The sequence below is a fragment of the Pongo pygmaeus genome, chromosome 16 (assembly GCF_028885625.2).
Source record: "Pongo pygmaeus isolate AG05252 chromosome 16, NHGRI_mPonPyg2-v2.0_pri, whole genome shotgun sequence".
Taxonomy (NCBI): Eukaryota; Metazoa; Chordata; class Mammalia; order Primates; family Hominidae; genus Pongo; species Pongo pygmaeus.
The window spans coordinates 44,566,226-44,593,132 of NC_072389.2; positions in this window are offsets into that span (position 1 = coordinate 44,566,226).

Consider the following 26,907-nt stretch of genomic DNA (forward strand, 5'->3'; position numbering starts at 1 on the left):
TATATATATATAAAGGTTTTCAAAGAAGGCAAAAAGAGGGCAGGAAGAGGGAGAGAGAGATTAATTACCAAGAAGTACAATTAGACTGTCAGCTGACTTGTCAACAATAAAGAAAGTCCAATGACAATAAAAATATATTAAAAATGCTGAGAAATAAATAAAATTAGAAAATAACTGTTGACCTTGAAATGTTATCCAGTAAGAGATACTTTTAAAACAATAGAAAAATAAAGACATTTTCAGTAAACAAAAACTGAGTTCAATACCAATAACACCTTATGAAAGGAATGACTACAAGATGTGCCTTAGAAAGGAGGGAAGGCTCTGAGAAGGAAGATCTAATGTGACAAAAAGGAATACTGAGCAAATAAAATGGCAAACTTGTGGTAAACAAATATAACTGCATAAAGTGGAAATAATAAAGTCTAATTTGAGAGTGAAAAATGATCCAGATAGAGTTAAAGTCTAGACACCAAAAGCATCTAAATTAGAAGGACTACAGTTGGAGTTAATATATTTTAAAGCAGAGATTCTCATACTGTAATATACATACAAGTTACTAGGGGATCTTGATAAAATGTAAATTCTTAGTCAGTAGGTCTAGGGTGGAAATTGTCTATCTCTATAAACTTCCCATATATATCCAGGCTGCTGGTGAATGACTCAAACTTTGACTATCAAGGTACTGAGATCCTTTTATTAGTCAAGAGTATGGTTACAAGATTGTTAAATTCATACTTTGTTAGCATATAAGCATGCTAAAATAAATACAGTAAACACTAAAAGATTAAAATACTATGTACTCCCAAACTAATGAAGAAAACTTAATACATTTTAAAAAACAAAAAGATCTCAATCAATCCAAAACAAAGCAAAGAAGACAGGTAGTCAGAAAGGAAAGGAGGAAGGGAAGGAGGAGAAAAAGAAAAGAAAACGAACAGGAAAATGGGGGAAAGATGGAAGAGGGAGGGAGAATAGAATTAAGAAGAAAAGGAAGTAAAGGCTAGATGAATAGAAAACAAAATTAGGTGGTAGAAAAATTCTAAACATACCAGCAAAACCCGTCAATGTACATGAAATACACTTTCTCTTGAAGGGTAGAGATTTTTAGGACAATAAAACAATCCAAGAATAGTTTATTTTTTATTACTTTTTAACAAGATATACACTTAAAAGGAAATAAAAACATTGAAAATAGAAAGAGGGGAACTATATGCCAGGTAGCTATGAAGCTCACCAAATGGCAAAGGTATCTATTAATAACAAACAAAATGGGATTTAAAGCAAGAACATTTTGAAAGGCAAAGATGATCATTATACAATTCTCCATGAAAGTTGTAGAATTTTAACTTATAGCAACTCAATAATATAGTTTTACACTATATGAAGAAAAAAATGTAATAATATATAAGAATATCATGATTCCATCATCATGATATGGAGATTTAAACCCCTTTTCTCAGTAATCAATAGATAAAGTGAACACAATAAATCAGAAAGCGTGGTAGTCACTTGTGTTATTCACAAAAATTACTCCTTCATAGTACATGGCGGGAAAATACTTTTCTCCCTCTTGAAGTTAGATGGGGCTTTTGTGGCTATGTGACTTGCTTTGGCCAATGAAATATGAGCAGAAAGTATATGTGCTGCTTCCAGAAAAAAGCATTTAGTGACTGGGGTGAGATTGCAGAAGTCTTTTCCCTGCTGAAAGCAAAGAACGGGATCCTCTGTCAGGCTGGTTCCTCAATAAAGATAATATGGAACATGAGCCAAAAATAAACTTTAATTGTGAGTTTGTTACTGCTGCATAACCTAACCCATTCTCACTATTACGGTAAGGACAGAGATTAAGTGACAAAACTGAAAAGATAAATCTAGTGAATATAGTATTTAGGACACCGCACTCAACAATTGGAAAACAGACATGCTACATAAGTAGACATAAACATTTTAAAAAATTAAATACATTCTAGATCTCAAAGCAAGTCCCAAAATTTTGCAGTTTCAGTATTGTACAGCCTGCACATATTCATGATAAAATTAGAAATCCAAAAGATAATTCTATTTTGAAAAAAAATGTCTTAACACACCATATGTCAAAGAACATATAATGAAATTTGGGGGAGGGGAAGCATAGAACTAAATTATAATAAAAATACTCCTTAATAAAACCCTTTGGATGCAGCTAAAATGATATATAGAAAAGCCCATTTTAAAATTATCTTTAAGTATGTAAAAAAGAAGACAGAATTAAAATTAGTGAGATAAGAATGGAGGAGGGGAAACACAGAACTAAATTATAATAAAAATACTCCTTAACCCTTTGGATGCAGCTAAAATGATATTTAGAAAACCTCATTTAAAAATTATCTTTATGCAGAAAATACACAGTTAAAATTAATGAGACAAAAATGGTAATAGAATAAACCTAAAGAAAGTAGAAAGAAAAATATATCAAACACAATTTAATGTAGTAGAAACTATACAGCAAAGAAAGTCCAAAGTTGGCTTTTTAAAAGACTAATAAAAATAGACAAACTTTTAACAAAACTGATCTTTTAAAATAAATGGCAGAAATAAAATGGAAACCACTGATAATGCGTTGATTAAAAAAATACTTTGAACAGCTGTACACACACAAATTTGAAAACTTAGTGAGCAAAAACATACATTATCAAAAAGAAGATAAAGAATAAAAAGAATAGCTCCATAGACATTAAAGAAATTTGTGAGTTCTCAAAACATCTTGACTTATGCAAACTATGTAATTTCATTAATGTAAAGTTTAAAAACAGGCGAAACTAAAAATACCTGGTGTTAAAACTCAGGTTACTTCAAACTATGATTGAGGAAGGACTGAACGTAAGAGGGTACGGCAGGGCAATTCTCTGGTGCTGGCAGTGTTTGGAATCTCGATCTGGGTGCTAGTTAAAGGGGTGTGTTCAATTTATAATAATTCACTGAATGCTAAACTTTTCTGGGTATATGTGATACTTTAGTAAAATGAGCAAAAGCAAAATCTTTACAAAAATAAAGTATCAGGACACATTATTTCAGAGGAGAATCCTAGCAAACCTTAAGAAGCAGATAATTTCCTTTTTTTTTTTTTTTTTTTTTTTTGAGACTGAGTCTCGCTGTGTCGCCCAGGCGGAGTGCAGTGGCGCAATCTTGGCTCACTGCAAGCTCTGCCTCCTGGGTTCACGCCATTCTCCTGCCTCAGCCTCCTGAGTAGCTGGGACTAGAGGTGCCTGCCACCACGCCCGGCTAATTTTTTGTATTTTTAGTAGAGACGGGATTTCACCGTGTTAGCCAGGATGGTCTTGATCTCCTGACCTCATGATCCACCCACCTTGGCCTCCAAAAGTGCTGGGATTATAGGCATGAGGCACCGTGCCCAGCCGATAATTTCCATCTTATACCAGCTTTTCAGAGAGTAGCAAATGGTCTACTCTCCTAAAATATTTTGTGAGGTGAGTAAAGCCTTAATACCAACATGAGACAGAACAGTACAAGAAAGAAAAATTACATGGTGATCCGATCTGTGAAAATAAAGTAAAAATATCCTCAACGAAAACATTAGAAAAACTGATTGCGGAATGTAAAAAGAGAAAATGAATCACGACCAGGTGGGGGTGTATTCTAATGCAAAGTTGAGTCAACATTAGAAATTTATTAAGGTAATTCAACCTATTAATGGACTAAAGGTGGGGGGAAATGCTGAATAATTATCTCAAAACAAGCAGAAGTAACAATTGATGAAATTCAACCACAGAAGATAAATTTCTTAGCTAACTAGGAATAGCAGGGAACTTTCTTAAACTGCTCAAGACTAGCTAAAAACGGAGAGAGAACAAGAGAAGAAAAAATAACAAAAAACCCTGCCACAAATATATTTCTCAATGATAAAATGTTGAAAACATCAGTGCCTTTAAAATCAGGAACAAGGCAAAGGTTCACTATTACTGCATTTATGCTACTTTTATGACTCCTATTTACTCCAGTAAGTAGTAAAGCAAAACATGCACACACACATACACACACACACACTGTATAAGGGTTAGAAAGAAAACAGTTATTTACAGATGATATAATTGTTTGCACAGAAAATTCAAAATAATCTATAAAATACTATTGTAATTAATAAAAGAATTTATTAGTTGCCACACATAAGATTAATTCAGAAATCGATTTCATTTTCATATACAGATGCCAGCAGTTAGAAATTGCAGCTAAAAAGTAAAGATACTATTTATAGTAACAACAAAAATATAAGAAATTCAGACAAATCCAACAGAAATTTTGGAAGGACTATATGTAGAAAAATGTAAGACTGTATGAAAAGACATTAAAGAACTCCTAAATAAACAGAGCCATACTATCCTCATTAATTGGCAGGTTCAACATTTTTAGAGTTGACGTATATTCACAAACTGAACTAAAGATTCAATGCATTTTTCATCAGAATTCTAGCAATACTTTTCATGGTACCTGGCAAGCTAATCGTTAAGCCACTGAAGTGCAAGATGTGACAGGGCATGCTGGCTCATGACTGTAATCCCAGCATTTTGGGAGGCTGAGGTGGGAGGATCACTTGAGGCCAGTTCAAGACCAACCTGGTCAACAAAGCAAAACCTCATTTTCACAAAAAATTAAAAAATTAACCAGATGTGGTGGTGCATGCCTGTAATCTCAGCTATTTGGGAGGTTGAGGCAGGAGGATTACTTGAGCCCAGAAATTCAAGGCTGCAGTAAGCTATGATCGTACCACTGTACCCCAGCCTAGGTGACAGAGCGAGACCCAGTCTCTGAAAAAAGAAAAAGAAAAGAAATGCAAGATGTTCTTGGAGAAAAACTAAGTAGTTGGATTTGCTCTATCATGGGTCAGGGCTGATTATAATCCATAATTTATAATAAGTAACATAATGAAGCACTAGCTCTTGGGTGAACAAATTGATCAATAGAATAGTTTAGAAACAGACCCGTGCATTTATCTAAAACAAATACATAAACAAAGCTGGCATGGTAGTTTGGTAAGGAAAAGATAGGTTAATTAGTAAACAATTAGTTAACAGTTTTTAATCCATAAGGAAAATAAGTGAAAACAGAGACCTACTTCAGACCACTAATGGATAAGTACTTAAATGTGTAAGGTAAAAGTCTGACTTTTAGAAGAAAGTGTAGAAGAATCTCTTTTGAACTTTGGATATGGAAAGATTTCTCAAACAGGATACAAAAAAAAACAAAAAGAAGAAGAAAGCCACAAACACTAATAGGACAAAAAACCATTCAGTTACTTAAAATTTACAATTTCTGTTAATTAAAGTACCTCCTCATGAAAATAAAAAGCCAAAATGTAGAAAAGTTCCACCGTACATAATGAACAAAGAATTAGTATCCAGAACACATAAAGATTTACCACAAATCAATAAGAAGACAATTTAGTAGGAAAAAAATAGCAGAAGACCATGAACAGGCATTTCACGAAGAAAAAAGTATTGGGGGCCTTTAAACATACAAAAGGATGCTCAATCTCATTACTAATCAAACAAACACAAATTAAAATTATACCATCTCACTCCTATCAAAACACCAATAATTAAAAAGTCAATACAAGTTTTGGTAAAGACGTGGACCAACAAGAATACTCATCAAGAGCTGGTGGGAGCATAAATCAGAACAACCATTTGGGAAAAGCAATCTGAATTCACTTAGTAAAATTTAACAACCCCATCCCCTAGGACCTGAAAATCCAACTTTTACTTACGTTAACTGATAGCCATAGCTCTCAACTCCGGCAACACCACAGAATCACAGCGCCCCATCCTGCAAGATCATGACGTAATTGTTCTCGGGTAGGGCTCAACCCCTAGGTTTTGTTAAAAGCTCTCCAGGTGGTTCTAATGTGCATCATGATCACCTGGAGAGCTTATTAAAACCCAGACCCTGGGTCCCATCCACAGAGATTCTGACTCAGTAATCTAATGGAGGTTAAGCTCTTGTTCAAGGACCACAAATTAAGAACCAATACCCTAAGAGAAATGATTGCATGTGTGCACGAGGAGACATGAGTTAAAATGTTTATCAGTATAAACAGGAAATGTTCATCAAAAGAAGAATAGATCAATAAATTGGGTAAAATCCAAGCAGAAAAATTTACACAAGTATTCATGACATATAGTAAGTGCTCCATAAATGTTAGCCCTTTTACCAGTTTACTCCCGCTTCTGCAGTGCCTTGCACTGTTTCTGGTGCTACTGCCCTACTCAATATTAATTACAAGAAAACGAAAGCATATTTTAGCGAGCTGATAATACATTGTGCATTACAATGGCAGTCAGAAGTAAGTTCAGTCTTATATCATTGTGAATTCATGGGAAAAACTTGAGATATCTACCACCATCAGCAAGAGCTTTGATTCTTTCAAATATCATAATCTAATCCAAACCAGTCAGCTGTTAGCGGGGTTACTATCATTTTTCTGCCTTTTTATAAACACATTCATGTAACAAATAACCATTGAAACTTACTCTGTGTTCATCACTGTTCGAGGCCCTGTAGATACAGCAGAAAACAAGGTAGACTCCATTCCAAAAGTGGATCCAGATAGTAACAAACAAGAAAAATACAGGATTGTGAAAAGTACTACATAGATAATGAAATGGAAGGATTTGGTGGAGTGATACTGGGTGGCTTCTTTAGAGATAGGGGACAAGGAAAGCCTATCAGTAGAGGTGATTTTCAAATTCACAACACCTTTTAAAGGTCATCATCCTGCTAATGCCAAAACCTGGCAAAGACACAGTAAATAAAGAAAACTTCAGACCAATATCCCTGATGAATATAGATGCAAAAATCCTCAACAAAATACTAGCAACCAGAATCCAGCAGCACATCAAAAAGCTAATCCACCACGATCAAACAGTCTTTATTTCTGAGATGCAAGATTGGTTCAACAACACAAATCAATAAACATGATTCATCACATAACAGAACTGAAAACAAACACCACATGATCATCTCAACAGATGCGGAACAGGCTTCTGATAAAATTGAACATCCTTTCATGTTAAAAACCCTCAACAAACTAGGCATCAAAAGTACATACCTCAAAATAATAACAGCCGTCTATGACAAACCCACAACCAACATCACACTGAATGGACAAAACCTGGAAGCATTCCCCTTAAAAACCAGAAAAAAAACAAGGATGTCCACTCTCATCACTTTTATTCAGCATAGTACTGGAAGTCCTAGCCAGAGCAATCAGGCAAGAGAAAGAAATAAAAGGCATCCAAATAGGAAAACTATCTCTCTTCACAGATGATATAACATTATACCTAGAAAACCCCACAGTGTCTGCCCAAATATTCCAAGATCTGATAAACAACTACAGCAAAGTTTCAAGATTCAGAATCAATGTATGAAAATCAGCAGCATTTCTATATACCAATAATGTCCAAGCTGAGAGCCAAATCAAGAATGCGATTGGCCGGGCACGGTGGTTCACGCCTGTAATCCCAGCACTTTGGGAGGTCGAGGCGGGCAGATCACGAGGTCAGGAGATCAAGACCATCCTGGCTAACACGGTGAAACCCCGTCTCTACCAAAAATATAAAAAATTAGCCGGGCATGGTGGCGGGAGCCTGTAGTCCCAGCTACTCAGGAGGCTGAGGCTGAGGCAGGAGAATGGTGTGAATCCAGGAGGCAGAGCTTGCAATGAGCCGAGATCATGCCACTGCACTCCAGCCTGGGCAACAGAGCAAGATTCAGTCTCAGAAGAAAAAAAAAAAAAAAAAAAAAAAGAATGTGATCCTATTCACAATAGCCACAAAAAGAATAAAATATCTAAGAATACAGCTGATCAGGGAGGTGAAAGATCTGTACAATGAGAATTATAAAACACTGCTAAGAGAAATCAGAGATGACACAAACAAATGGAAAAATATTCCATGCTCATGGATAGGAAGAATCAGTATTGTAAAAAATGGCCATACTGCCCAAAGCTATTTACAGATTCAATACTATTCTCATCAAACTAATAATGAAATTTTTTACAGAATTAGTAAAAAAAATATATAAAATTTATTTGGAAGCAAAAAGGAGCCCAATTAGCCAAAGCAATCCTAAGCAAAAAGAACAAAGCTGGAGGCATCGTATTACCCAACTCCAAACTGTACTACAAGGCTACAGTAAGTAAAACAGCATGGTACTGGTACATAAACAGACACACAGACCAATGGAAGAGAATAGAGAACACAGGAATTATGCTATACACTATAACCGTCTGATTTTTTACAAAGCTGACAGAAACAAGCAAAGGGAAAAGCACTCTCCATTCAATAAATGCTCCTGGAATAACTGGCTAGATATATGCAGAAGACTGAAACTGTACCCCTTCCTTTCACCATATACGAAAATCAACACAAGATGAATTAAAGGCTTAAACGTAAGACCTAAAACTATAAAGATCCTAGAAGAAAATCTGGGAAATACCATTCTGGACACTGTCCCAGGCGAAGACTTCATGACAAAGACTCCAAAAGCAATTGCAACGAAAACAAAAATTGACTAGTGGGACCTAATTAAAGAACTTCTGCACAGCAAAAGCAACTATCAACAGAATAAACAGACAACCTACAGAATGGGGAATATATTTATAAACTATGCCTCTGACAATGGACTAATATCTGGAATTTGTAAGAAACTCAAATAAACAAGCAAAAAAAAAACCCCATTTAAAAAGAGGGGGCAAAGGACATGAACATACTTCTCAAAAAAAGACATACACACAGCTGACAAGCATATGAAGAAATGCTCAATATCAGTAATCATTAGGGAAATGCAAATCAAAACCACAATGAAATACCATCTCACATCAGTCAGAATGGCTATTACTCAAAAGTCAAAAAATAACAGAGGCTGGTGAGGTTGCAGAGAAAAGGGAACACCTACACACTGCTAGTGGGAATGTAAATTAGTTCAGCCACTGTGGAAAACCATCTGAAGATTTCTCAAAGAACTTAAAGAACTACCATTTGACCTAGCAACCCCATTACTGGGTATATACCTGAAGGAATATAAATGGTTCCACCACAAAGACGCATGCATATGTTTGTCCTGGCACTTTTCACAATAGAAAAGTCATAGAATTAATCAAAATGCCCACCAACAGTAGATTGGATCAAGAAAATGTGGTACATATACACCATGGAATACTAGGCAGCTATAAAAAATGAGATCATGTCCTTTGTAGCAACATGGATGCCGCTGGAGGCCATTATCCTAAGCGAATTAATGCAGGAACAGAAAACCAAATACCACGTTCTCATTTAGAAGTGGGAGCTAACCAGTGCGTATACATGAACACAAAGAGAACAATAGACACTGGGGCCTGTTTCAGGGTGGAGGGTGGCAGGAGAGTGAGGATTGTAAAACTACCCATTGGGTATTATGCTGATTACCTAGGTGATGAAATAATCTGTATGCCAAACTCCTACAATGAACAATTTATCCATGTAACAAACCTGTACATGTACCCGTTGAACATAAAATAAAAATTGGAAAGAAAAAAATAATAGACTGTCTATTCTAAGGAACTATTTTCAAGAGTGACTGAGGTATGACCACCATGCCTGTGCTCCTAAAAAGGTTCCCACTGAGCTAAATTTGTTCTAATAAAATATTTATCTGATCTTTACTTGCAAAGCTTTAATTCAAGATAACACATTTACACTTGTACTGTGTATTGTGGCAAACACTGTGATATTAAATTGCATGTCTCACATCTGGCAGCAGCAGTAAAAACATGTTATTATATCAAACTCACATGTAGCACTTAAAATGCACAAGGCACTGTTCTAGCTGCTTCACATATGACACCTCTGTTAATCTTCTCTAACCCTATGGCATAAGTATCATTATTCCCAGTTTATAGATATGGAAAACTGAGGCATGGAGAAGTGACCTGTTTGGCAGAGACAGAAAGATAACAACCAATGACTTTTCAGAGGTTATTTCTGAGTAAACAAATTTCACAGACACAATTATTATTCCTTATATATTGAAAGATCTTTAGTTCCAAGGAACTAAAGTTCTGATAATAAAGTGTTCACGCAATCCTCATGATATCCCCAGTGAAGAAAGGCAGAGGGAGTGGGGAAGGGGAGAAGGGGGGTCAAGAGGCTTGTGTTAGAGGGAACAAAACAGGTTAAGCAAGTGGCTTCCTCATTGTGAACAGTAAATCAGAACTAAAAAGGCAGATAACAGTTTTTGGTATTACATTCTGCAACCAAAAGGCAATACTTTGAGAAACATGGGTATCTTAGCTCAGGTTGTTCTAACAAAATACCATAGACTGTGAGCCTTATCAACAAAAGAAATGTATTTTTCATAGTTCTAGAGATGAAACATCCTAGATCAGGGTGCCAGCATGATCATGTTCTGGAGGGTCCTCTTCTGCGTCACAGACTGTTGACTTCTCTTGTATCCTTACGTGGTAGAAAGAGGGTGAGAAAGCTCTCTGGAGTCTCTTTCATCAAGGCACTAATCCCATTCATGAGGGTTTCACCTTCATGATCTAATTACCTTCCAAGAGACTCCACTTCCTAATATCCTCACACTTGGAATTAGAATTCCAAAATATGGATTTTTTTGAGGTGAACACTAACATTCAGTCCATTGTAGTGGGTAAGGTGGGAAAAGGGGAGACATGAAAATGTAAGTGGATCATGGACCCTGCAATTCATGCGACTTGCTCCAAGCCTTGAACCAGGGTTAGTGGTATGTCTTAGTGATACATGTTGCCAACACCATGTTATTTTATATAAAATAATTTAAATTAGTAGCACAGTGCCAAGCATACAGCAAATATTTGATAAACGTTAACTCCCCTTCATGCTCTCGCCATCAAATGAAAGTGTAACCATTTCCCTTCTAATATCATTGTGATTATTTAAGTATCATTGTGATGCTTTAAGTATCAAGTATCATTGTGATGCTTTAAGTATCATTGTGACATTCAGGGGCATGCTATATTCTGAATCTAGCCCTGAGTCAAAAGACACAATGAATTATGACAAAAGTGGGTGTATTCCAGAGATGTGAGGTTAGAAAATGATATTATTCTAACCTTACTCTATTACTCAGCCCCAATTCCCCCACACTTTGTGAACCTTTTTGTGAGTACAATGCTAAGGCAGTTTAAAAATGCAACTATATACAAGTTCATCAATTCCAGATGTAAAGTCAACAGCAATTCAAGTGATGACCACAGCAGTAATCTAGAAACCTGCAGTCTCAATGTATCAGGTAAAGGTGGCTTGCAACATTTTCACTCAATTGAAGGGTTGGGAAGGAACTAAACGGTGGCTTGGCTCTTTGGGAAATTGCCCTTGGATTGGATTCAAGGCTGCCTCTAGATTTATTTGCCAAAAAGAAACCTCTGTTTCTCTTCTGAAAGGAATATGGGGAGGGGCTAAGAATTGGGGAGGGCAGCAGGAAAGATAAGTCCAGCTTGATTATGCAGATTTTTGTCCCATGTTCTGTTCTCTGTGGCCCCTGCAATGCCAAAACACAGGCTTAAAAATATCCTCATGAAATGTCAAAGTTTTATTATTGTACAAATCCATCTGGGAATTTGAGACCGCTTCTAAGTTTCTATTGTCCTATCAGAATTGACTAATGCATGGCCAGCTGGGTAGGCGTTTTACAGCTCCCACTCTGCAAGCCTTGGCAGGTTCCTGAAAGAAGAAGGGAAAATGGGGATGAGGGGCTATCCTGTTGGTTTCTCCTGTGCTTCTCACTGGAGAGCAGACTTTGCATTTGCCTTTTCATCAAGAAGTCCCATAAGACTGGTCTTCGAAGTCTGCAGCTTCGTGGCAACCACCCTACGTTAACTGCTCGTGGAGCCCAGTAGGGCTGCCTGCTGCTGTTCTCCATCCACAGAGGGCTGTGGGTGCAGACTCATCACCACACACACTCTGAAGTGCCCGACCTCTCTGAGACTGCAAACCTACCCTGTTGTTCTCCTGAGATGGTGTTATAAGCTGAATCGTTTCTCCCAATAGTCACATTTTTAAGTCTTAAACCCCAGTACCTCATAATGTGACTGTATTTACAGACAGGGCCTCTAAAGAGGTAGGTGAGTTAAAATGGGGCCTTAAGGTGGTCCCTAATCAGAGATGACTGGTGTCCTTATGAGAAGAGGGACTAGGACACAGGCACACACACAAAGGCATGACCCTGTGAAGACACGGTGAGAAGGCAGCAATCCGCAAGCCAAGGAGAGAGTCCTCAGGAGAGCCAAGCCTGCCCACCCCTTCAACTTGAACTGCCAGTCCCCAGAACTGCGAGAAAATAAACTCCTGTTGTTTAAACCACTCAGTGTGTGGCATTTTGCAGTGGCAGCCCTAGCAAACTAATGCAGATGGCTCCATTTCTTTCTAGTGCTGAGCAGCATAAACTCCCTAAAATGTCCCTTCTGGCCCCAGGAGGAAAAGCAGCAGAACAAGAAAAGTAATAACTGCTGTAATGGCCCTGACTTCTAATTTTTAAGAAGTCCTGATCCTTTTGTGAGACAGGTGTTTGACCTTGCCTCCAGGTGAAACAGTCCATAGATATTTATTGAGCAGCTAAGACATCAGCAGAACATTAGCTCTGTACCTTAGGAAAACTGTACTGCAAGGCACATGGGCTCAGAGACCAACAGCCCCTCTTTGAAATTCCAGTTCAGCCACTTTCTTGCTGTGTGAACTTTCGTAAGTTACCTTACTTCTCTGAATCTGTTTTCTCATCTGTGAAAGAAGGATAATGATACCTTGAATAGTACTTTGAAGTATGTGTGAGGATTAGAGATATTCACTGTAAAAATGTATCTAGTTTTCAGCAGGGAAGTTGGAGTTCTATAAATGGTAGCTGCAATAACAATTGTTATTACTATTTTAAATAAGCAATCTAGCACTGAACCTGATGACTGTTAAGGTTCAACATATATTAACCCTTAACCTTTCCATCAACCAGGGTACATTTGAGAATCCAAGGACCTTAATATGCCTGAAATACAACCATAAACTGTGTAGATTCTATTTATTTTTATCCAAAAATTTATATCATTCACAAATAATGGCTTTTTGTTCTTTTTTCCTAATCCTTATACCTTTAATTTTTTCTTGCTTTAGAATTTGCATAAAGACAGTGATACCTGGCATTTTTGTCTTCTTCTGTATCCTAAACAGAATATTTTTTAACACTTTGCCATTAAGTATCATATTTGCTGAAGATCTTTTTTAGCTGCTCTCAAACAGGTTCAGGAAATTTGCATTCTTAGGTAGCCACAAATCTTTATCATGAATGGTTGTTGGACTTTATAGGTACTATTCCTATATTTATCAAGATAATCATACTTTTGTTCACTTTAAGACAGTGAATGACATTAATATATTTTCTAACATTAACTCACCCTTGCATTTTGCAAAATATCCAACTTGATCATAATTTATTATATTTTGTTAATATACTGTGGATTCATTTTGCTAACATTTTCATTTAGCATTTTTATATTTGTTCATAAGCAAAACAAACTGCTACGTAATTTCCTTTGTCTGTCCTAATCTGGTTTTGACACCAAATTTTTACCCACATCATGAAATAAGGTGGGAGCATTTCCTCTTTTTTATTACCTGAAAGTTTGAAATTACCTGTTCCTTAAATGGTTGGTAGAGCTCACCTCTAAGACTAGTGGCGATGATGTTTTCATTGTAGGAAGACTTTAAATAATTAGTTCAATTCCTTTAAAAGTTATAGTATTGCTGGGTGCGGTGGCTCACACCTGTAATTCTAGCACTTTGGGAGGCCAAGGCAGGTGGATCACGAGGTCAGGAGATCCAGACCATCCTGGCTAACACAGTGAAACCCCGTCTTTACTAAAAATACAAAAAATTAGCCAGGTGTGGTGGCGAGCGCCTGTAGTTCCAGCTACTCGGGAGGCTGAGGCAGGAGAATGGCTTGAACCCGGGAGGCAGAGCTTGCAGTGAGCCGAGATCGCGCCACTGCACCCCAGCCTGGGCGACAGAGCAAGACTCCATCTCAAAAAAAAAAAAAAAAAAATTACAGTATTATTCAGACTTTTTCTCTGTTTAGTCAGTTTTAGTATAGTTTTATAAAGATTTATGTGTATATATACATACGGCTATAAAGACACATGCACACGTATGTTTATTGTGGCACTATTCACAATAGCAAAGACTTGGAACCAACCCAAATGTCCAACAATGATAGACTGGATTAAGAAAATGTGGCACATATACACCACGGAATACTATGCAGCCATAAAAAATGATGAGTTCATGTCCTTTGTAGGGACATGGATGAAGCTGGAAACCATCATTCTCAGCAAACTATCACAAGGACAAAAAACCAAACACTGCACGTTCTCACTCATAGGTGGGAATTGAACAATGAGAACACATGGACACAAGAAGGGGAACATCACACACTGGGGCCTGTTGTGAGGTGGGGGGAGTGGGGAGGGATAGCATTAGGAGATATACCTAATGCTAAATGATGAGTTAATGGGTGCAGCACACCAACATGGCACATGTATACATATGTAATGAACCTGCACGTTGTGCACATGTACCCTAAAACTTAAAGTATAATTAAAAAAAAGATTTATGTGTATATATTTCATCTAGTTTTTTTCTAATTTGATGGTATATATGTATACAAAGTGTATTTTAATAAATGCAGAATGTGTGGTCATAATTCCTTTTCATTTACTCCCTCTATTCTCCCTTCATCACTTCTTTCAAAAGTTTTTCAATTTCATTAAACCTTTTTAAAGGTACAGTCTTTGTCTCTTGCACTAGCAGGAACACATTTGTTCACTGCGGTATCCCCAGCACCTAGAATCATGCTTGGCATGTTGTAGATACTCAATACGTGCTTTTTGGACTTAAAAGGCAGGGGAGATGGGGAGATCTTTAGCCACATAAGAAAGAAGTAGCTAAAGACCAAGCATTAACTAATGTCCATAGCAAAAATATATATGTCTACTAAATGCATGGTTCTTTCAAGAAGAAAAAGTAAATAATAGCTTAAGATAGTATATCCTTTTTTTATATCAATATTCAATATTTGCCTAATTCTGATTCCCTAGAAGGAAATACAGATCTTGAAAGATTTCACACATAATAATTTCCTTACAATTTCTAGTGGTTTTCATAAAGTGAACTTTATTTTCAACAACACATGATAGGCTCTGGCATTAGAAACAAGGAAGATCATAAATTTGCTAACTTTTCTTCACTGATGTAGACTTTAGTCAATATTTGATCTTATGACATAGAGTACTGATCCATCACTATTGTTTTTATTCTAATCTGATGTTGCTGATAGGCTGGAAATAAAGGGGCCTTAGAAATGCAGAGAAACAGAGGAAATGTTGAAAGGACAATGAGCTTTGCTCATGTTGCTTCATGTAGTCTTTCAGATACTGGGTTGTGAAATAGAGAAGTTTGGGCCATTCTTTTTATTTTCAGGAAGAACTCTCTAGTGATCAGCATTTCCAATCCCTGCATCTCTGCTCTTAAGTCAAATTTAATAAAAAGGAAGAAAAGAGAATCGCAGTTTTCTGCACTTATCCCTCTGCACACTTTATATATTCAGTAGGAGTTTTTGGGTGCAATTTGAGCTAGATGAGAATCAGATTGCTGCATGGCTCTGTAACTGTAAACAGGGACACTTTGAAGATTAGACTGGGTATGTTGGCCCAAGCACATACTTTGTAAATTCTAACAAAATCTTTGTATCAGATCACAACTTAAAAATATCTCCCAAAGTGAAACACCAAGTATGAACCCCAGGTAAATGACCATCCTGAGGAACAGATGTCAGGACATCAGATGTGAAGTTAAAGGATCCATCTAAAGACTATCCCTGGAGACCTAAGGGAGCCACGGTGAGGCAGCCAAACATGAGCACTAAGATGAAGGAAATAGGCATGAAGCAGCCTGCTCATGCTCTGAGCCTGGAGGAGGAGGGTGAATGCAATCTCTGGAGGGAAGCCCTGACTTCATGCAGCTCAGGTCAGATGTGGAGCACAAGGAAGACACACGGGCTGTGGGTGGTAGAAGGACATACTAGAGGAGAAAGTATACTGTCCTGAAAATATTTGAAGATTGTGTTTAAGTATACTAGAAAAGATTGTTTTAAAAATTACAAGTGCTAAATTACAAGCACTTGCTGAAATTTGGCATGGGATACATAAGAGTGTTTGCATATTTATTTATTAGCACAACTACACGACAGTGCCCAGTGTATAATAGGTGCTCAATTAGTATTTTTATTTTTATTTATGTTTTTGAGATGGAGTCTTGCTATGTTACCCGGGCTGGAGTGCAGTGGCCCGATCTCGGCTCACTGCAACCTCTACATCCCAGGTTCAAGCGATTCTCCTGCCTCAGCCTCCAAGTAGCTGGGATTACAGACGAGCACCACCCACCCAGCTAATTTTCGTATTTTTAGTAGAGACGGGGTTTCACCATGTTGTCCAAGCTGGTCTCAAACTCCTGACCTCAAGTGATCCACCCACCTCGGCCTCCTAAAGTGCTGGGATTACAGGCGTGAGCCACCACGCCGGGCTTCAATTAGTATTTTTAGAAGGATGTATAGTATAAAGAGCACTGGCTTGAGAGTCAGGAGACCTGGATTCTAATACTGACTCTATCATTAACTGTGTAACCTCAGGAAAATCACTGACATTCTTTGGGTCTCAAGGTTTTCCTCTATAAAGCAGAAGATAAATTGAATGGTCGTAAGATCACTTTCTATGTGCCTCTGTCTATGTCTCTATCAGTGCTATAAGAAGGCCAGGTCCCTGCACAACAGTAAGAATATTCTCCTGAGAAATCACTGAGCAGAATCACAAAGGCAGGGAAGTGAATGGGACTTTCAGTGAACAGCAACTACAGGTAGTCTGATGTGGCTGGAGAAACAGGTTGTGGAAAGACAATACAGGCGAGGACAATGGCAGGCCTGAAAGCAATCACTGAAGGGGTAAGGACAGCCAGATTCAGGAGTGAACACCAGATTCATCAAATCACCAAAATGACTTGAGTCCATTTAAGACAAATAATGTCTGTAATTTGTCAATGGGGATGTCATCCTGTATTTTTATAGGGCAGTGGATTTTGAACTTTCTTCCACATAAGAATCACTTGGTTAAATTTTTTTTTAGTACTGGTGTCTGGGTCCCATCACCAGAGACTCTAATTCAGTAGAACTGGAGGAAAACCTTTGTATGGTGCTTTACAGGTTATGAAAGTTTCAGTGATACCCTTTGATCCTCACAGATAACAGAAAGGGGTCACAGTGGAATTATTACCATTTCACATATGAGAAAACGGAGGCTCAAAGAAATGGCATCTATCCAAAAAGCAGGTGGCAGAAATGAGACTCTGCACCAATGTTCTGAGCCCAGGTCCAGTGCTTTTTCACTATGGCTCAGCTGCCTAAACTGCAAACAAGGGTTTAAGGTGAAAACAATTTATTGGTGAAAACAATTTATTGCTCAACTCAAAAAAAACAATAGAACAGAGAAGCACCATTTAAGGTTAGCAAAAGGATAAGTTAAAGCACAATGGAAAAGCACTTCTTTGAATGTAGTTAAGACATTCATGGACCTATTAACCCAAAGATGTACTAGGTGATCATCAACGTTTCAAATGAGGTTTCAGTAAATTCATAGATGAAGGATCCACTCTCTTAACTATCTGAGAACAACACCATGTCATCTCATGAATTTGTACGAGACCAAATACCAGACTGCATATATTATGTTGCTAATTGTCTACAAGTTATAGTCAGGTATACTAAGAGCTTATAGTCTTACCTGCCTCATCCTTCTACTGAAAATTTAGTTACCTGTGCCCTCAGAAAAGAGAAACAGCATAGACAAGTGAAACAACCAAATCAGCTACAAAATATGGAGATGTGGTGATTATCCCATTACTGCAGGAAGACTCTGGACCCCTTGTGTAACATCAGACAAGCTAGTTATTATGTGGTTAATACAGGGAAGGAAACTTATCAGATGCCTACAGTGTGGTAGCCGCATGTGTGCAGGGCACTTTATATACACCATCACATTTAGTTCCCTTGGGAATCTCAAAAGGCCAGTGTTATAATTATCTCCTTTACACAGGTGAGGAAAATCAGGTTCACAGAGGTTAAATAACATGCCCAAGGCTACAGAGCTCCACATGGTACAATCAAGATATGTCTGTCTCCAAAGTTTCCACTATTTAACGTTTCTTACAGCCTACCAAAAGATGCGAAAACCTGGTGCAATGTAATAAATGACTAAGTGAAAAGACTTTCCCATTATCAGACGGCCTCTGTATCTAGAGAGCTGCATGTCAGGGGCTTCAGCAGCAGCTTCTGGGAGCAGAACTGTGAAGCTCGTATCATTAGCAGCAGCATCTGGCACCCAATCAAGAAGACAGGGCACCTGACCTACAGGATTGGGATGCATCTGATCCGTACGCTGGCACGTTCCCCACGAGCTGAGAGTGTTTCCCCTAGTGTGGGAAACCCTGCCTCAATTAGTCACCCAGATATTGCACAACAGATATGGCATTTCCAAAGCATGGCACGCTAACTGTCAAAAATAAATAAATAACAAGAGCAAGAATGGGTGCAGCCAGAAGGTTGTTAAATAATCAAATTTTCACTGCCTTTTACAAAAGCCAGAGCTCATAGAAGCTGCTGCCTTCAATTTTACAGGCTTCTAAGCCCAAGGAAACAGATAGCGTTGCATATACCATCCTTAAATACAAACCCAATTGAGACATACATAGTTGGTGTGGAGGACTGGGTGCCCTCACTTTAACACTGAGAAACTGCCAGGAAATGTACAGCTTAGCTAGTACTAATTAGGGCTGATCCAACACCCCAAATACAGTAGGCATTTAAAGCATTAAATCACAAAGAAACTACCACCTCATCTCTAGCTTAGACTGTTGAAATAGCCTCATTGCTGCTACCCCTTCATTCTTTACCACCTTTCAACCCACTTTCCACCAGCAGCCAGCCCCTCTTCTTGAAACACAGATCTGATTTGTTATGCCACTGCTCAAAAACGTCTTTGGTTTCCTGATGTTCTAACAATAAAGTTAAAACTCATGACCAGCTGCCCTCATCAGCCTCATCTCACTCCACTCTCCCTTGCACCCATTAAGCTCTACTTTATCCTTCTTTTAGGTCCCTAACCTAAAACCTGCATGCATCAGGACCTTATCACATGTCATGTCCTTGCCTGAATCACAATCTTCCTCCCCATTCCCACCCCACCATCTTAGCTCATTTCTTTTTACTCACCATTATTTCTGCCTAAATGTCACTTTTTCAGAATTGTGAATTTCTGTGAATACATTGTCTCCTATTATATTTTCCCATACGACTCAGTGTTTCACCTTCAAGACAATTGCAATTAGAATGTAATAATTAAGTATTCAGATCTCTGTTAATGTATGTTTTTCCTACTAGAACATAAACAATGAGAGCAGGAGAAAATGACCATCTTATTCATTGCTCTATTCCTGTTTTGTACATTTAAATTGTTCAGTCAATACTTATTGAGCAAACAAGAATGGATAAACATGGTTAACCTTTCTCTGAAAAATGTATTTTAAAATTCTAAAAATCTAGAGAGAATTCAAAACAGGTTTCCTGCTGGACTGACAGCTTATCCCTGCATGTCAAATTTTCACTCCCAAGCACAGAATGACCCATTGCTCTGAGTAGATACTCCCATCTGCTATCAGATGCCAGCCTAGTGTCACAGCATCTCATCTGCAAGATGACTCACATCTCATCTGCGAGATAACCTACAATCTGGGTTACATGCATCTGCAGCACCTCATCTGCAAGATAACCCCCAATCTGGGTTATAAGCCCAGAACTCATCTCCTCAGGAAATGATACCAAATAATAAGAAATAAATTGCTTGCCTTGCATAAAAAGAGCCATTCAATAGATGTTGTATTATAATCTGAGAATTGAACAAGGCCTATGAAAAAGTCCTGCATTTATGCCTAAAAGTTTAGTTCATGACTTCAAATATTGAAACCCACTTTTTACAAAGTAGTATGTGTCTTTGACTTTTAAAAAGTGCATTTTACTGTGTTGGTTGAGAAAATATAATGATCTTAGTTAGAATGTTTCTCCAACCTCCCAAATCAAAACCAAACCAAAATAAAACAGCACTCTGAGAGGTTTAAGTTATATATAATGAAGCAAAAGTTTCTGTCTGTACTCCAGGAATCTGGAGTCCCAGAGAAGGTGTGGACATTGTTGGAAATTGGCTTCTAGCCCACAGATCTCTGCTCTGTCCATGTACCTAGTGATAACCATAGCCATAGTCTGCAGATACACCATTGTAGTGCAATGATGGAGGGATAGCACTTAAATATGAAAACATCAATTAAGAGCATATTTACCATTTTCTTCTTAGTATATATCCTACAAGTGTTCAGGAGAGTTTGCCAGATGCTAAAACAATGACATAAAAATGACAGGGGGAAATGCAAATAAATAAAGGACAAGCCCGGAAAAGCATTAAGGCAGTAACCAAGCTGAGTAAATAAACACCAGTGCCTGTATTTTTATTATTTTCTAATACCTAGTAATGTGAAGTGCAGGTGAGATATGGAAAAATAAGCTTAGTGTTGTGGCAGTTTCAGGGACAGAATATACACAAGAAATCACTTAAAATATTAAGGGAAAGAAAGACAAAATGCACACACACATGCGCACATGCCACAGAGAACAAACAGGCCAGCAAGTCAGTGATAGCTCACACCTGCATATAAACCCTTTCCTGCTCCAGCCACGTCAGACTCCCTTGTCCTCCCCACAGAGCAACCAATCCTGAGTGTCCACTGCTCCAGAGGTATGGTTGGGAACCCCCTCTGTGAATTTTCACAGATGCATCATCCTTGCACAGCACCAGCTGACTTGGTGTCTGATGCAGCTGTCAGAGACCCACCAAAATGACAATATAATACCTCAATGTTAAAGGACCAGAGGAGTACTGATCAAAAATGACTTGACTTTTCTATCTTGCTCTCTCTCAATCTAAGGATACACACATCAGAAAACCTGAAGAGTCTCTTTGCTTTTCCTGGAATTATATAACCAACTACAGTTTCGGAATATATCAAAGCAAGTTCTTATCAAATACGTTATCTCTGGGTTTGTCTTCCACATAAAATATCAGTCACAGTCAGGATCAAACTATTGAAGTAAACTTTGTCCACACTGCAGTTTGCTCCTGCAGGACTGTGCTTCATGTCTCCTCCAAGCCCAAGTCAAGCTAGGTCTCTTGGGTTAGGCCATGCACAGTCCTGAGTTTACTTTGGAGGTCACCCCTCAGCACCGGTGTACATCCAGACAGAGGCGGGAAGAGAGAATCAAGAGTGGAAACTGGGATCATCATCATCCCCTTGGAGGTTACTAAGAAATCGGATAATTGGAGAAACTTGGATCTTATTATTAGGAAAGCCTATGTTATCACTCCACAATACCAGCAGCTGGTTGCTGCTCAAATTACTGATGGAATTACCTGTCGTTCTATTTCCACCATTGTGGTTTAACACTTCTGAGTTTTAATGTTTTTTCAGTCTTAAAAATACCCATAAAAAAATGCATTTTGTCCTAGGAGGGACCACACCTCACAGCTTCATTCAGTGTTTAATTGAAACCTGGAAAGGTCTGATACTGAGATAAGGAGATCAAGAAACAAATTGTGTTTACTTCCAATTTTTTCTCATAGTTGTGGTCAAAATTATGCCACTATTCATTGTGAGACCTTGGGTGGATTGCTTAATTGCACCAAGCTCAATCTGGCTGTCTTCCAAAAACAGAGATTTCAATCTATTGCCAATATCACAAGATCATAAAATCTGCTGTGTACATATAGGTACCAAATGTAATTTAAGAAAATATAAAACATGGTATTTCCTTTAATGTTTGAAAGTAATTTAGCAAGGGGCATGGTAAGCATCTAGGTGCCATAAAAAAATGCAGTGAAAGGCAGCTGCCTACATTTACAGCAGAAGAGATGAGTGTGAGTTGGAGAAGAAAATGTTCTTCATGTATCATTTAATTATTTCAATGTTAAAGTAATAAATGAATATATTCTTATAAACATCAAGCATATGAGACAACGCAGCATGGTTAATATGTTCAGAGTCAGGCAGTCTTACAATCAAATTTCAGCACAAACCCCTGGGCCATGAGGCCTTGGGCAAGCTGGTTTACTCTGCAGCGCAGTGTCTGCACCTGTCAAATGGGGAATACAGCAGCTTTTGGCATAGGTGCTCCACAATCAGCAGAGACACCACTAAAAATGGAATGTGTTGATCTTCTGAGAGCGTAACAATGGAAGGAGAAAGAGGAAGGAAATGGTCTCAAATGCAGCTCCTATATGGACCCATTCTTTCAGCCTCTATTCAGTCACTCACTATGTGAGAGGAATCAAGCTAGAGTTTGAGAGCTCATCTTTAAGTAAAGGAGCAAGACTTGCATACAGAATAGCTTGCAATGAGTTCAAAGCCAGGGAAGAGGGTGGAGGGTGTCAAGGCTACTTCTCAGAAGGCGTGGACCAACAGTTGAGCCTTGAGTGGTGGGCAGAAGTTGACCAGGAGGTCACAGAGATGAAATCCATTCCAAGCACAGGGAAGGGCTGGTACAAAGGAACAGATGGGAACAGAATGTGGCAGCTGGCACAGTCTTCCTCAATTCTGAGTCTAGGAATGAGTGCATTACCTGATACACTCAGATCTGGTGCTCAGTAATGTGTGTGATTGAGAACAGGAAGGAAAGGAAAGCTGTCCAGGTGTGAGAGTGAGAAGAAGGATCACAGAATGAAGAAGGCTGAGATGAATATATGAGGAGCAGAGGCATGAGATGAGGAAAATAATCAAGACCAGCACTGGCCATGGCATAGCAGATGGCATAGAGGGAGCCCTGGATGTGGAATCCAAAGACTCCTCCATGTTCCTTTAGCCACTAGCTGCTCGCATGGCCTTCAGTAAGTCATCTCGATATCTCTTAATTCCAGTGCTCTCCTCTATAAAATATGGGAGCTAAGCCTGTTGAGCTCTGAGATCTCTTTCAGTTCTGTTCAGTTTTAAAAGCATTTGCCAACCTTCTACTCAGTGCTGGGCACCATGCTAGACACTGGGGATTCAAAGATGAGTAATATATTGTCCTGGTTCTTCTCCACTTGCTGTTCCCAAGGGTCAGATCCATTCTCAATCCTTCTCCAGCAGCCCAAGTGCCCTCCATCTCCAAGGCTGGCTGTGATGATCACAGCCTCTTTCCACAGGTACAGCTTCTGCCCAGCAGCCCATTTTCTGTGGCTCCAGACCTCTCTGTGATTCAGTAACACCATTTTCCCCACTTGCTCCTCTAGACCCACATGTGCCAGTGGCTGCTCACTTTGCTAGTGTCTACCTCAACTTCCTTTAAACCTGCACTAAAGCATGCTGTATAGTCTTCATTAAAATTTCTTCTGTTCAACCATGTGAGTGAATTCTATTTGCAGCAGGCCGCTAATTGATACAGAGCTTCAAGTGCAATTGGGAGGGGAGAACTATCAATATTTCATTTATCCCAATATAAAATATCATAAGAAAACCTAGGAGGGAGCAATGCTGGAAGACTGAAGAAGAGAGGCTCCAGAATAGTGTTTGTAGAGAGTGAGTTCCAAGATTGGGGTGGAAGAATTGATGATGGACACAGGGGTAAAAGAATAGGACCAGAGAGAGTTTATTGTTACTGTTGCTAATGTGGCTATTGTTACATTTAAAACAATTTTCAAGATGTACAACCCAAAGAGAAATAAAATCTGTCATACCAGAATAAAGAGTAGCACATAATTTTGTATGAATGATGGGACAATAGGCATAATTTGAGAAGAGGTATAATTTCAGCTGTGAATGTGAACATGGGTTGACTTTTGCTGTTTTACATAGATGGATCATTTTCAGTGTTATCAACTAAGTGTGCAAATTCAGCAATTGAAAACGCATGCGAGCTCTGTACAAAAGACAAATTCTTTACATAGAATAAAAAGTCAGCTGGGAAGCCAAAATTGACAAAACCAGCAACTTCTATACCAAAAGCAATGAAATTCGTTCTTAACCTCTCTGATACTTAACATTGTGATTCCACAGGCTGCGGCAGCTCCTGACTTTCTCCACTGCCACTTGTGCTGTCCTCAAGAACATGATAGCTTCCTTTGTGGTCTTTGAAGGGCAGATGTTTCGCTCCCCTGCCTTGATATCACCCAAATTATGAGCAGAGTAAGAAGATGGACATTGCGTCACAGAACCAACGATAGCAAGCTAACATGCAGGGAGAGCCAGCAATGTGGAAGTTCAGGCCGTTGGTTTGCGTCATATTGGAGTGTTCGGCTCCGAGACCTGGAGGCCCTGTGACCTTTTTTCATGGGACAGAATAGGGAATCATTATCGTAAATCCAGTCACGAAAGCAAAATCACAAGTCAATAAAGAATAGAGACATCAAAACCCTCTGATTTTAGATCTTAAGCAGTTATCTCATCACTCTGAGCCTCAGCTTCTTCATCCATAAACCAAGGTTAATAATACTTACTTCATGAACTTATTGAGAGGATTCAATGAAATCATGTAAGTACAAGCCTTAGTCTGGGGTGTGCCATGCAGTTGGCCTGCAATATGGCAACCATAGCTCTGCTGGTATCACTCCAACATACTGGGCTCAGACAAGCTCTTCAAATCCTACATTAGGTTAGGCCCAAGGGTTTTGAGATGGTCCAACATGATCCTCCTCCTCATTTTCAATCTAGAAAACATTCAGGTATCCCCAGCTCTCAGAGGACTTCAAGCAATATTTTCAGGGCACCATGAAGTCACAACTGCTCCATAAGCACCTCCTAACCAGCCTGGCAAGTCAACAACCTCCTCTCTTTTCTAACTTGAAAGTTCCATTATTTGAGTCATTCCATTATTTGAGTCATTCCATTATTTGAGGCTCCCACAGCTGGATAAGTAGTGGCCAGGCATCTTACACCTTTTCTGTTCTCTAGCTAGCTAGCTGTCTCTGTCACACACACACACATAAGCGCGTGCTCAGAAACCTGGACATACACTTACACAGACATCAGCCAGCTACCTGTTTGTATCAGAAATGATCAAATTGTACTGACTCAACCACAAATTCCATTTTCTGCAACCACAGTTGGGCCCTTGATGTTGCTAACCCATTCACCCCAACCTGGTCTTAGCACCTGACTAAGCAACTAACTCACTGCTAGCAGATGGTCACAATTCTCACCACTGTGACCAAATCCACACGGGGTACTGTCTCAATTTTCTCCTCCTCCACTTCGAATTCTGGGAGTTCCCACCCCTGCCTAGAGTTTTTTTGTTCCCTTGCCTAGCAGAAAGTAGGCACCTAGGAGAAAGAGAGCCACAGGGCAGGAAGAAGAAAAAGAAAACTTCTCCAGGCTCAGAAAGGAAAATTCTAGAGCATTAAGAGGAAGTTAAACTGATGAACTGACATTTTAATAGTTAAGTTAAACTTAACTTATAATAGTTTCAAGTTAAACTTAAACTGCCATTGTAATAAGCTTAATGAATTGGTCACTCAAAGATATCCGCAGATTTAAAATCTTTGTTACCCAAAACAGAAATTGAAAAAATACTGAGAACTTGAGAAATCTAAGGGAGTCACTTTTGGGAACAGGATCTTTTATCAGTGACATCCATCCTCTTCCCATTATGGGGTTACCTCCCCATGAGGCTGACCTTACCATATGAAGAGTATTCTTAGAGGAAGTTTTAAAATCCATCATCTTCTAGCTCATGTTAAAAATTATAAAATTACCTGACTGGAATTTAAAAGCCGTATATATTTATAGCCACAATTCTTTGAGTCTAACACCTGTCATTTATTTGTTTTTAACAGCAGCAATGGCCTGGCATATGATAGGTACTCAAGAAATGTTGCTTAAATAAATGAGTGATCTGGCAGAGGAAAAGCTAAGCCATGCCCAGGTGCTTGGAGACCCTCAGCCTCCTCCCTTGAGCTATGTTTGCCATGAAGATCCGGTAACCTCTAATCAAACAGTTCTGCATGAGCACATGCAAGCTGTATCTTGTGCTAGACAGGGAATCATACCCTTCCCAAATTTGCCTGGGAAAAAGCAGAGACTCCAAACAAGGTGTGAGTCCCAGGCTGAGCTAAGCCTCCTATTCTAATGATAAGGGCAGCCGAGGTTTCTCTGCTGTGGGGGAAGAGCAAACTCTCTGAAATATCTAATATCAAAACCATATGCCTTTAAGGTGAATAGTCATGGACACATTCTCCTTTGGGAGAAAAAAGAAAAAAGTTCTAGTAAAACTAAAGTCCCAGCTGATTTCCAACACACTCAGCAATGAACAAATTATTACCAGGCCAGCCTTCCAGGCTAGAGGTTCTGACTTCACTCCCTCAGGACCCTCCTCCCAAGTGGAAACTAACTTATTTTTAAATGTCTGTGTTCCCTGTCAATGCAGGCAGACATTTTAAGGAGACTTTAGACACTATGCATTGTTACATGAATAAAAAGTTAACCACATCTGCATGCAAAGCAGTAAGAGATACTAACTCCAATAGACCAAATGTGTGCTTTTCCCCATTGCTTTCAACTCCAAGAATCTGAACAAACAGAAAAGGTTATTCTGATCTTTTTTCTTCAAAGATTAACAATAGGAAAACAGGAATAATATATTTTCTTATGATAAAAGCAGAAGCTTGTTGGCAACTTCTTTTGAATTCTTACTGCCAACCACAGTACTGGTGTTAAGTTAAAAAATTACTCA